We start from the raw sequence: 12,887 nt of genomic DNA, 5'->3' as shown, positions 1-12,887 counted from the left end.
CACAAAGTTAGAAGTTGATGAAGCAAAAGGTAAATGTCACACCTAAAAGCTCCAATGGATGGTAGTAGACTTCTGTAATGGATATAACTTATGTAAAACTGCCAGTTTTTATTGGAAGTGGAAAATATCCCATTTGGCACAGTTTGGCACCAACGTGTGCCAAACTGTGCCAAATAGAATGTCCACCTGGTTTTATCCTTACTAAAACCTTTCTGGAGGCTTTGCCCTTTGCTCTAATTATATCAACTTTTGTACATTTGCTGCCAAGGAGTTGCTGAAAGTGATCAATGGCATCTCTCTTCATGGAGTCATTGTTTGCAGGGTGTTATCCTCTGTCAAATACGGAAAAAAACAGGTGAGGATAAAAAAAATTCTAATTTCTCTTTAAGTTTGTTACAGTTTACTCAGGCATAGTAATAGATACAACATTTTAGACAATGGGAATAGATTCTGTGAGGTCTCTAAATGTCCAAAGACACTAAGAACATCCATATGAACCTTATTATTGTGGAGTAATTCTTCATTTACTTTGGGTAGGGCTGCTCGATTATAGAAAAAAAAAAAAAAATCACGATTATTTGAGCAATAATTGAAATCACGATTATTAAAAACGATTATTTGTTAACCTTAAAGTCATTTATTTTTTTCTTGCAAAACAATGTAAAATATACTCTTTCAACATAAATAAAGCTTTTAACCACTAAAACAAAGTATGTTCACTTTTGTACGAGACAAAAAAATCTTTGAATGTAAATAAGTGTACTGTAAATTCAAGGATGTTTCCTTTTGTAAACAAATAGTGCACTGGAATTAAACTGCTATAGACTTGCCATAGAACTGTGGCAAAAAAAAAAAAAAAAACCTCACGTAAAGTGCAAATTATAAATCCAAGTATGTTCAATGTAGTATGAAACAGTAAATTCAGTGGCGTGCTGTGAGGTTTCAGTTCAGGCCCTCTGTATACATCAACCATCTAGAAAATACGCACGTTAGGGTTATACAGGTTCGGGTTAGATTAATACAGGAGTTGCAGCGTAAAGAGATTCGGAGACTGAAGATTGCATTGCGGACGAAGTTGTTTTTAAGTGTTTTAGTTTTTCATAAGATTATGATAAAGGTCGCAGTGGTTCAACTTTAGATGGTTAAAAAGGTTTGTTGTGTTAGCGGTCGGTGCGGACACAAATACGAAACACTTTTTGCACGAGATGTGTTTTTGCTCTTCGTCTTCTTCATCAAACCCAAAGTGATTCCATACAATTGAATTTCACTTGCCTTTTTTGTTTACCAAGCACTTCTGCTGTGATTCTTCTGCCGTTACCGCTAGGTACAACTTTCCTCTTGGGGTGGACCTGCCGGCTAGCTGGCAGCTGTAGTTTAGAGGGGGGCGGGGCAGAGCAGCTCATGGTAGCTTGCGTGCGTGTGAATTAAAACAACTCAAAATTAATAATCGTTTTTTCTTGATTACATAATTTTTGTAATCGTTGCGTGTAATAATCGAAATCGTAATTGAATTTCAATTAATTTCACAGCCCTAACTTTGGGTATGTCTTTTTAGGCATTTTTCCCCTGAAAATATGGTCAGGGTTAAATTGTATCGAGATGCGTATTGTATTGGCCTTACAACTAAGATTCCCAACCCTAATACACTCAAATCTTTTCCCAATAGTCTGCTCTCCCCAGCAAAAAAAACTACCACATCTACAACCTGTGGTTCCCCATGGGTCACATACTAGTCTAATATAAGACTATTAAACAGCGTTTTAAAGTTGTGTAAATTATCTTTGTGAGATAAACAAAGATGCAACTGTTAATTCACATTTCCATTATTTTCTAATATAAGACTATTATATCCTGTGTATATCAATGTTCTTATTTCATATATCAGCTGATATATTGGTTATCAACCAGGCTATTGGATATTGGCCGATGTATTGGATATCAGCTTTTTTTTTTGTCCCCTATATCGGTATCGGCATCTGTCCCAAAAACCCCATAACAGTAGGGCTCAAACACCCAGCACCAACCAACACCCAGCTCATTATTGTACCATGTGGTGCTCCAAAGGCAGTAGTTTTATGTTTGTCTTCCATATTGAAAAATTGTATCTTTAGTTGAACATGTACCTTACCTTTTCTTTCACGCCAGAAAATCAATAAACATATTTAATTAAAAAGACTGCATTTTCATTCATTCATTCTTATGGACAAAGGCGGGGTACCCTGGAAAAGTCGTAGGTCATTGCAGGGCTGACACAGAGACAAACAACCAATCACTCTCACATTCACACCTATGGACAATTTAGATTAACCAATTAACCTATCAGTGCATGTCTTAGGATGGTGGGAGGAAGTCAGAGTAACTGGAGAGAACCCACCCAGACACAGGGAGAACATGCAAACTCCACACAGAAAGGTCCCACCCATCAACTGGTGTTGGAATCAACCAAGGACCTTCCTGCTGTGTGGCACGAGTGCCATCCACTGCACCACCGTGTCACCCAAACTGCATTTTATCAAGCATAATTAAAACAGAAACAATTAATTGATTAATCTCCTCAGACTGATTTTAAAAATATTCAATTACAATTTTCCTGAATTGAAGGTTTGTTAGTTTGATCTTAAGTTGTTAGCAAGTTGGATACAAATGTGTTGAGGACTGCAGTACACATATTGTTTGTAGATGTCATTTGAATGTGTTGTTTATATCTATAAATATTTTTACACATAGTTTTACTTTTCTTTTTGTGGTTGTTGTTTCAGCTAGTTCTGGAATAAAGGACTAGTTGTTTGACAAGTCTGTTCAACATTTTTACTATTTTTTTTGGCCTCTTCAAATAATCATTTTATAATCAATCAATTATAATCAATACATAATAATAATAATTCATTATGAAATAACTGATAGCTGCAGCGCTAAATGAGAATTTCACACTTTTTACAAGACTGTAAGTCTTCAAGTATAGATGACCTGAGTCGAAACTGAGGATCCCTAAGAGGGTGGTTGATGTAAAAAGCTAGTATGTAGGTGTGGATGACTTATGCTGTGTTTCCACTGTGTGGTGCAGGCTCGGTTCAACTCGACTCGACTTGGCCTTTTTCCGTTTCCATTAGGGTTGTCAGGGTTGTCTCTGTGACCTGCTGTTTTACAAAAAACAGATGCGGAAGTTTACAGTAAATATTGCGGTAGGTTAATCCACATGGTGACAGCCTGCAAAACTACACCATTCAAGTCAGGAGATTCGGTCTTTGGTGGCCAAAGTAAAAATTCAGCATGAGTTTGACAAGACAACACACAATGAGCGAGTTTATCAGCAACTCTCTGAGCAGACGACACGGAAGTAACGCACCACATCGCTATGACATTCAGGCACTCTAAAGTCGGTAGTATCCTGTAATGGAAACGGTCTCCAGGAATAGTATCTGGTACGCGAGTCGAGTCGAGCCGAGTTGGTTCCACATAGTGGAAACGCGGCATTACAGAGGGATTAGTCAATATTCAGCTCTGTTGCAGTGGTGAACACCTGGAGGACAAAGTGAATAGATGACATCAAAGAGGACACACACTCACACATACACTCCTTGAGTGGAGATGAGTGTGGCTTTCAGAGGCAGCTTCTGGCACAAATCTCCGAGTGTCTGGTTCCCCAGGTGACAGTCAGCAGTAGTGACGGGTACAGCCTTTGTTCTCCCACAAAAATAAGGAAGTGCTGCAAATCTCCTTAGAGGGCCCCCTTTGTGCATTAGTGAGCTCTTCCTGAAGAGCATATCACAGTTCCAGGTCAGGACCTTCACAGGTCTCCAAGATAAGCATTTTTACTGTCCCAAATAAATGCTTTTTGCAGTGGAAACAATTGTTAGAAACTCAGCTCAGTGTAACGAGGCTCCTCCTGTCACATAGGGATGGACAAAGCTAGTTAGTTAGAGAATTGCATGCATACTCCATGACTCAAAGTTGCATCTAGTTACAATGTATACATTGAGACCACTGCTAATTTTAGTCATTTCCAAGAAGGTTCAAGACGTTCCAAAAAGAATGGTCCAAGAATTTCACCTCTAGCAACGCAGTACAAATGCCCCTGAGTGTCCCTCTCAATCATGACCCCGGTTCAGGGAACCCACAGAACAGAACAGGGGTCCTATTCCATTATTCCTAGCTATAGTATTCAGGCAACTGAGGCCACTTTGAACACTCTAATTTTTTCAAAGTAAATGCTTTGGGCGCAGTGGGGCGGAGGGGGCGGGGGTGGCAAGAGGCAGGGGGCCAGGGAGCGTGGGCAGCTGGTCGCTCTGCAGCAGGGAAACACCTCAGCCTAGCCCCAAAGCCCAACTACAAGTGTTTTAACTGCAAATTCTGAAATTTACAAATTCAAATTTAAATGCAAATAACTACAAATTAGCTGTTGAAATTCTTGTAGCTGTTCCTGTGATTTTCATTGGACATGGAAAGCTATAAGTGTTTTAACACTATTTCCCTTAACTGAGAGTAAATACCATGTGGGGCTGCAGAATAAGGTTATAAGAACTAATGCTAATGCTAGGTGTTTACTCCCTACATTCAGTAGCCTTGTGTTGTTTGTCTTGTATCCTCCTACTAAAGTGATCTCTAATAATAATGTTGACTTTCTTGCAATAATGTCAGGGCACGATAAGAAGCAACTTAAACATTTAGTTCATGGTAATTTAACTGAGAATATGTCCATTTAGTAGACTTTATTGAGTAAGTGTACATCACTGTTTAGTAGGCCTGTAACGGTACATGTACTGAATCGCACTGTTTGGGTACGCACCTGTTCGGTTCGGTACACAGCTGTACCAAAACGGCACAGTATGTTGAGAAAAAGAAAAAGGAATGAAAGACGTTGTTCAATGTGGAACAGCATGGATCAGCACAAGTTCCACACAGACATATTGAAGGAGTGCACATTGACCTGAAATACGAAATAGCAGCTGATATAAGTTTAAAAAAAACAACAAATATGACGTCAACCTGGAAGGAAGAGATTGAAGACCCTCCACCATCCCAAACAGTCCTGTTTGGGATCACTTCAGGTCCCAGTGAAAGACAACAATGACGAACTACGGTAGTTCTAAAACACTTACCCTAGCTCTGTCTGTCTGTCTGTCTGTCTGTTTCTCTCACGCACGCTGTATAATAGAGGAACAGAACCCGGAGCTGGACGTTGAAAGTATATAAAGTTTCGCTTTCATTTCATGCCAGCATTAGTTACGTTAGTTATGGACCGCACCCCCAGGTATGTAACTGCGCTCTGACAAAAAAAAACAAAAAAAACCCAACCATCCCCCCCGCTGTGTTTTTGACAAATCACACCCTGCACACACACACACACACACACACACACACACACACACACACACAGTGTCCTAAACAGTTTGTTCTCTGTTCTAAAATAAATAATTTGGTTAATTTTGTTGTCAATGTTGCTCTTCAGTTTGTTAAAAGAGAATACGAGTTTGCCCTCTTGTTAATGTTGCATTTCATGTGGAATTTTTTTTTATGCAGAATGTGAACTGACAGAAATGTGATTAGATTTTTGTTGTTTGTTCAAAACTACCTGTCAGGGAAAAGTGCAATACTAATGTTTGAAATACATTTAGTAATATTTTATTTATTTTATTTTCTATTTGATTTATAGAAGCAGAATTATATTACTCCTGTTTTTCTACATTCTATTGTGTCCAAAAATTGGGGGAAAAATGTTCAAAAATTCATAAATGTATTAAAGACATCTTGAGGGGTTTTCTTTCTTCCTGTACCGAACAAAAAAAAAAAAAAAAAAACTGTGGCTTTCAAAACTGAAAACGTAAATTTTGTGTACCGTTACAGGCCTGCTATTTACAATATAAACTCATATGACCTTTAATGTTTAAGAATAATCCTAAAGCTGTGTGTTATTCACTGTATATGAATAACTATTCTCCTTATGCCTCAGTCACAAATGCTGGTATGAACGGCTACAAACACTGTGTGAACGATTTACAGACCATTTTGTATGACCTTCTCAAGGCGGACTTATATGAATGGAGTGTTCATAGATGACCTTCTCATACCTAAATTCGTAGCCAGGTGGATTATCTCATGCAAGATTTTCGATGAACGCGCTAGGAAATCCCCTTTCATAGGGTGCCCTAACGAATGCCTTAGGAATAACCTTCAACAAACTGGTTAGCCTAACTGCTGTAATGCTAAAAATACTAACAATATTGTAAAATATTAGTTACAATTGCATTATTGCAGTGCAGTGCTTGTTTTCTGGACACCCAATACCTATTTTTGGTGTGTTTACTCGGTCAATTAACCCTGGTTGAAGCAGCTGATTGCTGTTATGGGTAATTCAGTGTAATTTATTTTTGTTTGCTGTTTTTTGATTCTCTCAGTTCATGGGAGAAGTTTATAACAACTTTACTCATCTAAAAAGAGAGAACAGAGTAAAAAAAAAATCTCATTCATTCAAACAAGAAACTAAAAAATTTTTTTATAAAAGACACACCATTTGTTCCAAATGCTGCAGGTCTTATTTGGTCCTGAAACACGAATTGCTCATCATATGGACTGGTTAGAACTTCTTCAGCAGCTGTATAAATATTTTATTATCTTTCCCAGTTAATGAGAATTAATTAAAGGAATAACATGAATGTTTTATTTACATTTGTATCTGATGTTAAGCAGCAAGTGCAGCTTGTTTCTTGGCATCCACTGGCCATCAATAGATCCCCTCCAGAGGTGTAAGCCTCTGGAGTGCAAGCTGCTCCACAGCCACAGGATGGATTATTAAAGGTCAAAAGGAAAACACTGTAACTACATCATTCCTTGGATGTTCACTCATTGACTCAACTCAAAAACACATTTGGCCTGTTAACACTGTTTACAAAAAAGCTACTTGGTTTGGTCTGGTTGTATTTATACATGAGACAAATATACAATAAATGATTTGCAAAAGAATATGAAGGAGAGCTCCATGGGTGGAATTCCCAAGGCAACAGGGTACCATTGGGTTCCCTTTAGTCCACAAAATGATACACTATATAACATAATGAGTTTACATGAAAAGATTGATAAATGTAAACATTTTTTCCAACTGTAAAATACATTGTTGCCCATAAAGATGGAACAATTTTGTAGTGCTGCCCCTAACGACTAATTTTCTAAGGATTAATCTTTCGACTACTTTTTCAATTAGTCGACTAATTTCAATGATTATTTAGGAAAAAAAACAAGTGAAAAATCAAGTATTTGCTCTTTGTTGTGTCCATTTTATTTTGAAAACAACACAAGGGCCAAAACAGAAAATATAACCTGTTCTATGGTAAATGTAAACAATATAAATTACTACTGCTGGGCAGCAAAATTTTTAATCGCGATTAATCACCTGGATTTCTTCATTTAATCACGATTAATCGTATAGTTAATGGGGGGGGGGGGGGGTGCTGGCATCAAGACTGTGTATTGCCTTTTAAGTGACATTTCAGACTTGAAGTACTCCGGTGATTAAAAAAAATCATTCCACATTGCAGTGCTTACAAACAACTTTGGCCTTATCAACCCCACCATGTGAAGACATTTAAAATGAAAGTGTCCATGGTCCATGGTGACCGGTACTTTTCTCCATTTTTATGTCCCCACCAGTTTATTTCCAGTTGTGAGTAACTGACAGGAGTCTTAAACCCACTAATAAGTACTATTACTAATAAGCCCAATAATATGATGTTCAGTTGTTAAAAGCAAGCAAAGGGGGCCCTCTAGTGGTCAGAATAAGTTGCACTACTGTATATTTTGTACTTGCGGTGTTACCGTAGTCAGTTCGGACATAAGAAGGAACTAACAGACACATTTCTTTCACTCTGTTTGTATGGCCCAAAAAACATTTGCCCATGAGTATTTAATGTTCAGTTGTAAGAATGAATAGTATAAAATATCTCTGATGTGAACCTTTGTTGCTGGATAAAAAGACGTTGTAAATCTTAAATTAATCTGTAAATGCTAATTGTTAGCGTGTCTATGGCTTTTCCCATTCAAGTTAGCATCGAGCCAGCAATCATTTTCCTGATTATTTAAATGTATAATGCCATGCAAATGTGCTAAGGCAATGAACATAACTGAGAAATATTTTGTATGTATGTTGCAGTTTTACAGTAAGTCTCAAGAAAAAGATATGGAGAGAAGTTTTCGGCGTCCGGCTTTTCTTGGGAAACCTGCTATCTGCCAAGCTAATCACTACACGGACACAAGTGGGGGCAGAATAATATGAGTTATAATAAAGCGGCATTAACGTGAGATTTAAAAAAATTGTCAGCGTTATTTAATGAATGCGGTAATAACGCGTTAACTTGTCCCGCCCTATAAATTACTTAAATACTACCAAACAAAAAATTACAAAGTGGGATGTTTTCCACATTCCAAAAAAAAAAAAAATTGCACAACATTATTCAAGCAAATGGCTAGCTATATCAATATAAAGCAATTTCCAGTGAGTATTTGCTTAACAGTGCAAATATATATGGTGTAAATATGGTCTCATATCTCTGTCAATCATTTTCAGGACACTGTCAGTGAGTACTGATGCTAGTTGTGGTATACAGTCCTTCATTGGAACGATGGATTCAATCAGACTACTTTGTCTACAAGTTGTAGGCAAAGTAGTGAAGTCTTAGAATTATGAAGAATTATGAAGTCTATTAACAATCTAAATATTTTCATTAGGCTATGCCATATTAGTCAGAGTCTGGACTAGCCTAATACCTAAATCGAGGCAGCAAGTGCATATCAAGGCACCAATCTATGCGGACCAGGGGAGGGTGGGAATGAACGTAAGAATGAATGATGTAGGCACGGATCCGCAGACTGGGGTCTCTCTCTCTCTCCCTCTCTCATAGGTGTGACCATACAGCTGCAGGCGCAAATGCCTGCATGGATTCCCCATGTGCATGGCCAAAAATAAATACGCTGTCAATAGTATAACAACGTGTCGACTAATAAAATTGCCGCTGACTAATCTTGTTGGTCGATTATGTCGAGTAAGTCGACTAAATGCGGCAGCACTACAATTTTGTTTTCATTCACATCAGTTATCACCTTTGATCAAGTGCAATGATAACATAACATACTGAAACAATCATTTCATGAGAAAAGGTAAAAACATATTATTCCAACTTTATGGGTAACAGTGTAGAAAAACTGAATTTAACTAAAAGTAGCATCATGTATTTTGTAGTTTAATGGAAGTTTTCCCTATGTTAGTATATCTAATTTCAGCATATTATTTTAAATGACTGTGTTTAAACCTCTGGTATCCTGCCCAGAGAGGCCCTTCCTAACCACCAAAAGCACAAAATCAGTCAGTGTCAGTGTTGTAGTAATGTCAAAATGTTTTTCATGGTTTGTTTTTACCTTTTTATATTTTTTTGTATTTCTTCAACCTGAGCCATAAACAAAAATCCCAAATACTTAACAACTCAGATTTTTTTTAACCCTTTAAACATTGTGTTTGTAATGTAAACAAACATTTTTTGTGATACAAAAAACTAGGGAGAAAAATGGGAGAGAATAAGTTATATTTTTTTAATTTTTGCAGCCTGGTATATGTCAATGATTAATAGCAACACTGATTAATATGCATAATTATTTGTTGGATTTTTGTTTTTAAATTTATTGTGTTTTTTTTTTACTCACCTCGGAGAATGGCGCTAGTGTAGTAATTTTCCACTGTTTATAATGTGGTGATTTTAGTGGCTGGTTCAGAATTTTAAAAATCATGCAAAAATGAACAACTTTTGAATTCTTACCTGACACAAATTGTGAAAAATAATATGACCTTAAACAACATGAAGCGCAAAGTGTGCATAATATCCTCACCCGGATACCAGAAAGTTGCATGCACATCAGTATCCTGGTTATTGTCTGATTACTGAAGTATGCTGAACATTTTAACAGTTAAAGGTTTAGGTTAAAACTGAACTCACTTAATTATCTCCACAGCTTAATTTGGTCTGCATTTAACCATCCTAATACACACACAGTAACTAGGATTAGTATTGGTAATTAGCATCAGCACATAGCACACACATTAGAAACAGTGAGCTGCCACTGAAGGTGCTCGGGGCCAACTCCAAGTCTTCATCAGCAAAATGGTCAGAGGTACTGACAGGAGAATTAACCTATATTCTTTTTTTTAATGGCAGGGGAAACCAGGGGAGAAAATGAAGCCTCAAACAGAAGAAATAATCACAGAAAAAAAAGTGGTAGAAGCACAACAGAATAAATATTCAAAGTGTTGTGTGAAAAATACTTGCAACACCAACACAACCTCTACCATGCCTTCATAGACTTCAAAAATGCCTGGCATAAAGTAATATAGGTTGAGTTAAACAACTCAAAGAGAAATGGCAAAGTTTTCTCTCCAACTCTGTCTCTGACTGAGGCGTTCATCTGTGATGCATATTTTGTGATTTTCAGTCCAGATGAGAGACCTGGGATCAGGACTCCATCAGCTTCTAAAATATTTTTATGAACAGCATGCAATCTACCTGTATTTCCTTTGCAATCAACCGGTCAGTCATGATCGACAAAGAGGACACCCCTGACACAGAGTGTTAGAGCCATAAAATAATTTAGGTATAGTTTTGCATATTTTGCCTCATTTAAATAGTAATTTATTGATTTTACCTTTATATTAGGATTGTAAGATAGTATTGCATGTAATCTTTTTCTCATATTGGTTTAGTGTAGTATTTGTATATAGTCAGCCAATCTGTGCTCTATTACTTTGTCTTGCTGCCGCAACATGACCCTCTGCTGTAAAGCGCAGCTAAGTGTAGTAAACTAATGTGAGGACACCTGTAAACCACATGCTCTGAGGGAAGAGATTTCCAGTTATGCAGGACAGGGAGCAACAGTATTTCTGACAGTTGTTGTCATCTTAGTAGTTGCTGTTTAGCTAATATTGAAATTTAATTTGGATATAGAGGCAAAAAAGGTTTTAACTGTCAACTTTGTTTTGTAATTTCTTAGTTTTTTTTCCTTTTTGGGGGAATAAAGAGACAGATTGCTTTCTTTTGATGTATTCGGTGTTCACATATTCCTAACACATTTTCACTGTGCCTTCAAAGATAAATAGATATGATCAAAAAGGCAGCTGCTCGCTAGCAACTTACAATAACACACCCTGGCAGGGAAAGAGTTAAATCAAAATGACAAGCGCAGCCCAAATGAGGCGATAAAGCATCCTGTGAGTCCGTGCACAGAAGCTAGAACAAACAGTTGTGAAGGGCAGGAAAGCATGTATGGTCACGTGGGAAGAAGGGGAGTGTTTGAGGTGTGTTCCTGCTTCTGAAATTCAGATAAAATTATCTCCAATACACATTTAAGAAAGCAAAAGATGACACAAAACAATAAAATGATTAGAGGCTACGTACTGAATTTGTGTTAGTTTGGTGCAGTGGTGGCTGCTCGTCTTTCAGACAGGGGAAGCTCATTGTCGGCTTACATCAAAAAAAAAAAAAAGTCAAGTTATTTAAACATAAATTCGGCCCTCTGTTCCTTTTTAAGAAAATGGTCAGTGACCTTATCGTACCAAGTAAACAAGAACACGTTGAAATTATGTTAAATTGAAACAAGGAAGTACAATGAGTGTGTTTTATTTACAGTGCAAGAAATGAACAAGTAATTTCATAGTGGTTTCTCTCGATTTCACAAGCAGAATGCACGACGGTATTAAACTGAACTCTGTCAAGTGAAGGAGTATATCTCAAAATAGCTGTCAATCAAACGGGATTCAGCCTTTCGACTGATCCTCCAATCAGCACGTGGAAGCCTGGCCTCCAGCCCGGCTGAGCTCTGCCCACAGTTCCATTCACCCCTAGAGACGCCCGGCGTCCGGGGGCGGGACAACATTGTGGCATTTATCCAATTACCATCCAGTTTTGAGGCAATGAAAAAACTGTTCCATGAAGTCCCATTCAAGTCAATGGATGCCGGGCGTCTACGGGCAAATGCATTGACCATAGACTGTATGAGAAAACAGCGCAATGGGAATGTATGAGAAGTTAACAACATCGAGTTCGTTGATTTATGATAAAGCTTATTCTGAACGAACTCACCTGTGAGATGAACGTGTTGTACCACATTTGTAGTCAATGAAATGTCGACACAACTGTACATATTGAACCATTTAATTTTCGTAATTTTAGGGGAAGCCAGGCTTCCCTTGCAGTCTATGAGAAATCGCCACTGGTTTGGTGTCTTTAAATAGCAGGGCTTGTCTGACGTGCAGTCAGAGGAGGCAGGGGAGGCAGAGCCTCCCTTGTCAATCTTGAAAAGAAAAAAAAACTTGACTATAAAATATAATAAATGTTGATAGTTGTCAGCTGGTATGTCCTATAAACTCATTTTCCGTTTGAATCCAATATTGTTATTATTATCATTGTTATTTTTTTTTGTCAATTACAATAGCAGAATTTCCGCATGCTCCGGTCAAATACAGGGAGGAGATGCGCCGTGAGGCAGCGCTGTGCTGTGCCTCCCAGGGAACTGTCTCCTCCCCTCATGAACTCTGCTCGTACTCCATGAAAATATTGTGTCGCTGTTCCTCTGTACATCGCAGTTAAAATGCTTTCAAACACTCTGATTATATGCTCTATCCTTCCATAATCTGCATAACATATGGAATGTATTTCTGTAATGTGTTTAGGCTCGCAGATTAATCATAAAACTGCAGTGAAAAAGTCACTAGGGGAGGCAAACAGTACCCCTGCCTCATGATAGGTGGCACCTGTGAGTCCACAGATTCATGCGCTTATAATCTTCTTCGTTCTTTTTTTATACACTTTAATTCACCAGGATCGGCGCATGGATTTCATGTGCAAATAAGGGTA

At 37.8% G+C, this 12,887-nt stretch overlaps 1 protein-coding gene across 3 annotated transcripts in view; it reads right to left on the bottom strand.

The window, feature by feature from the left end:
• mcama (melanoma cell adhesion molecule a) overlaps positions 1 to 12,887 on the bottom strand; it is a 181,912-nt gene that overhangs the window by 94,590 nt on the left and 74,435 nt on the right. The window lies entirely within an intron of this gene.

Source organism: Sphaeramia orbicularis, chromosome 14, assembly GCF_902148855.1.
Source record: "Sphaeramia orbicularis chromosome 14, fSphaOr1.1, whole genome shotgun sequence".
Classification (NCBI taxonomy): Eukaryota; Metazoa; Chordata; class Actinopteri; order Kurtiformes; family Apogonidae; genus Sphaeramia; species Sphaeramia orbicularis.
This window is presented reverse-complemented; position numbering and strand designations above follow the sequence as displayed.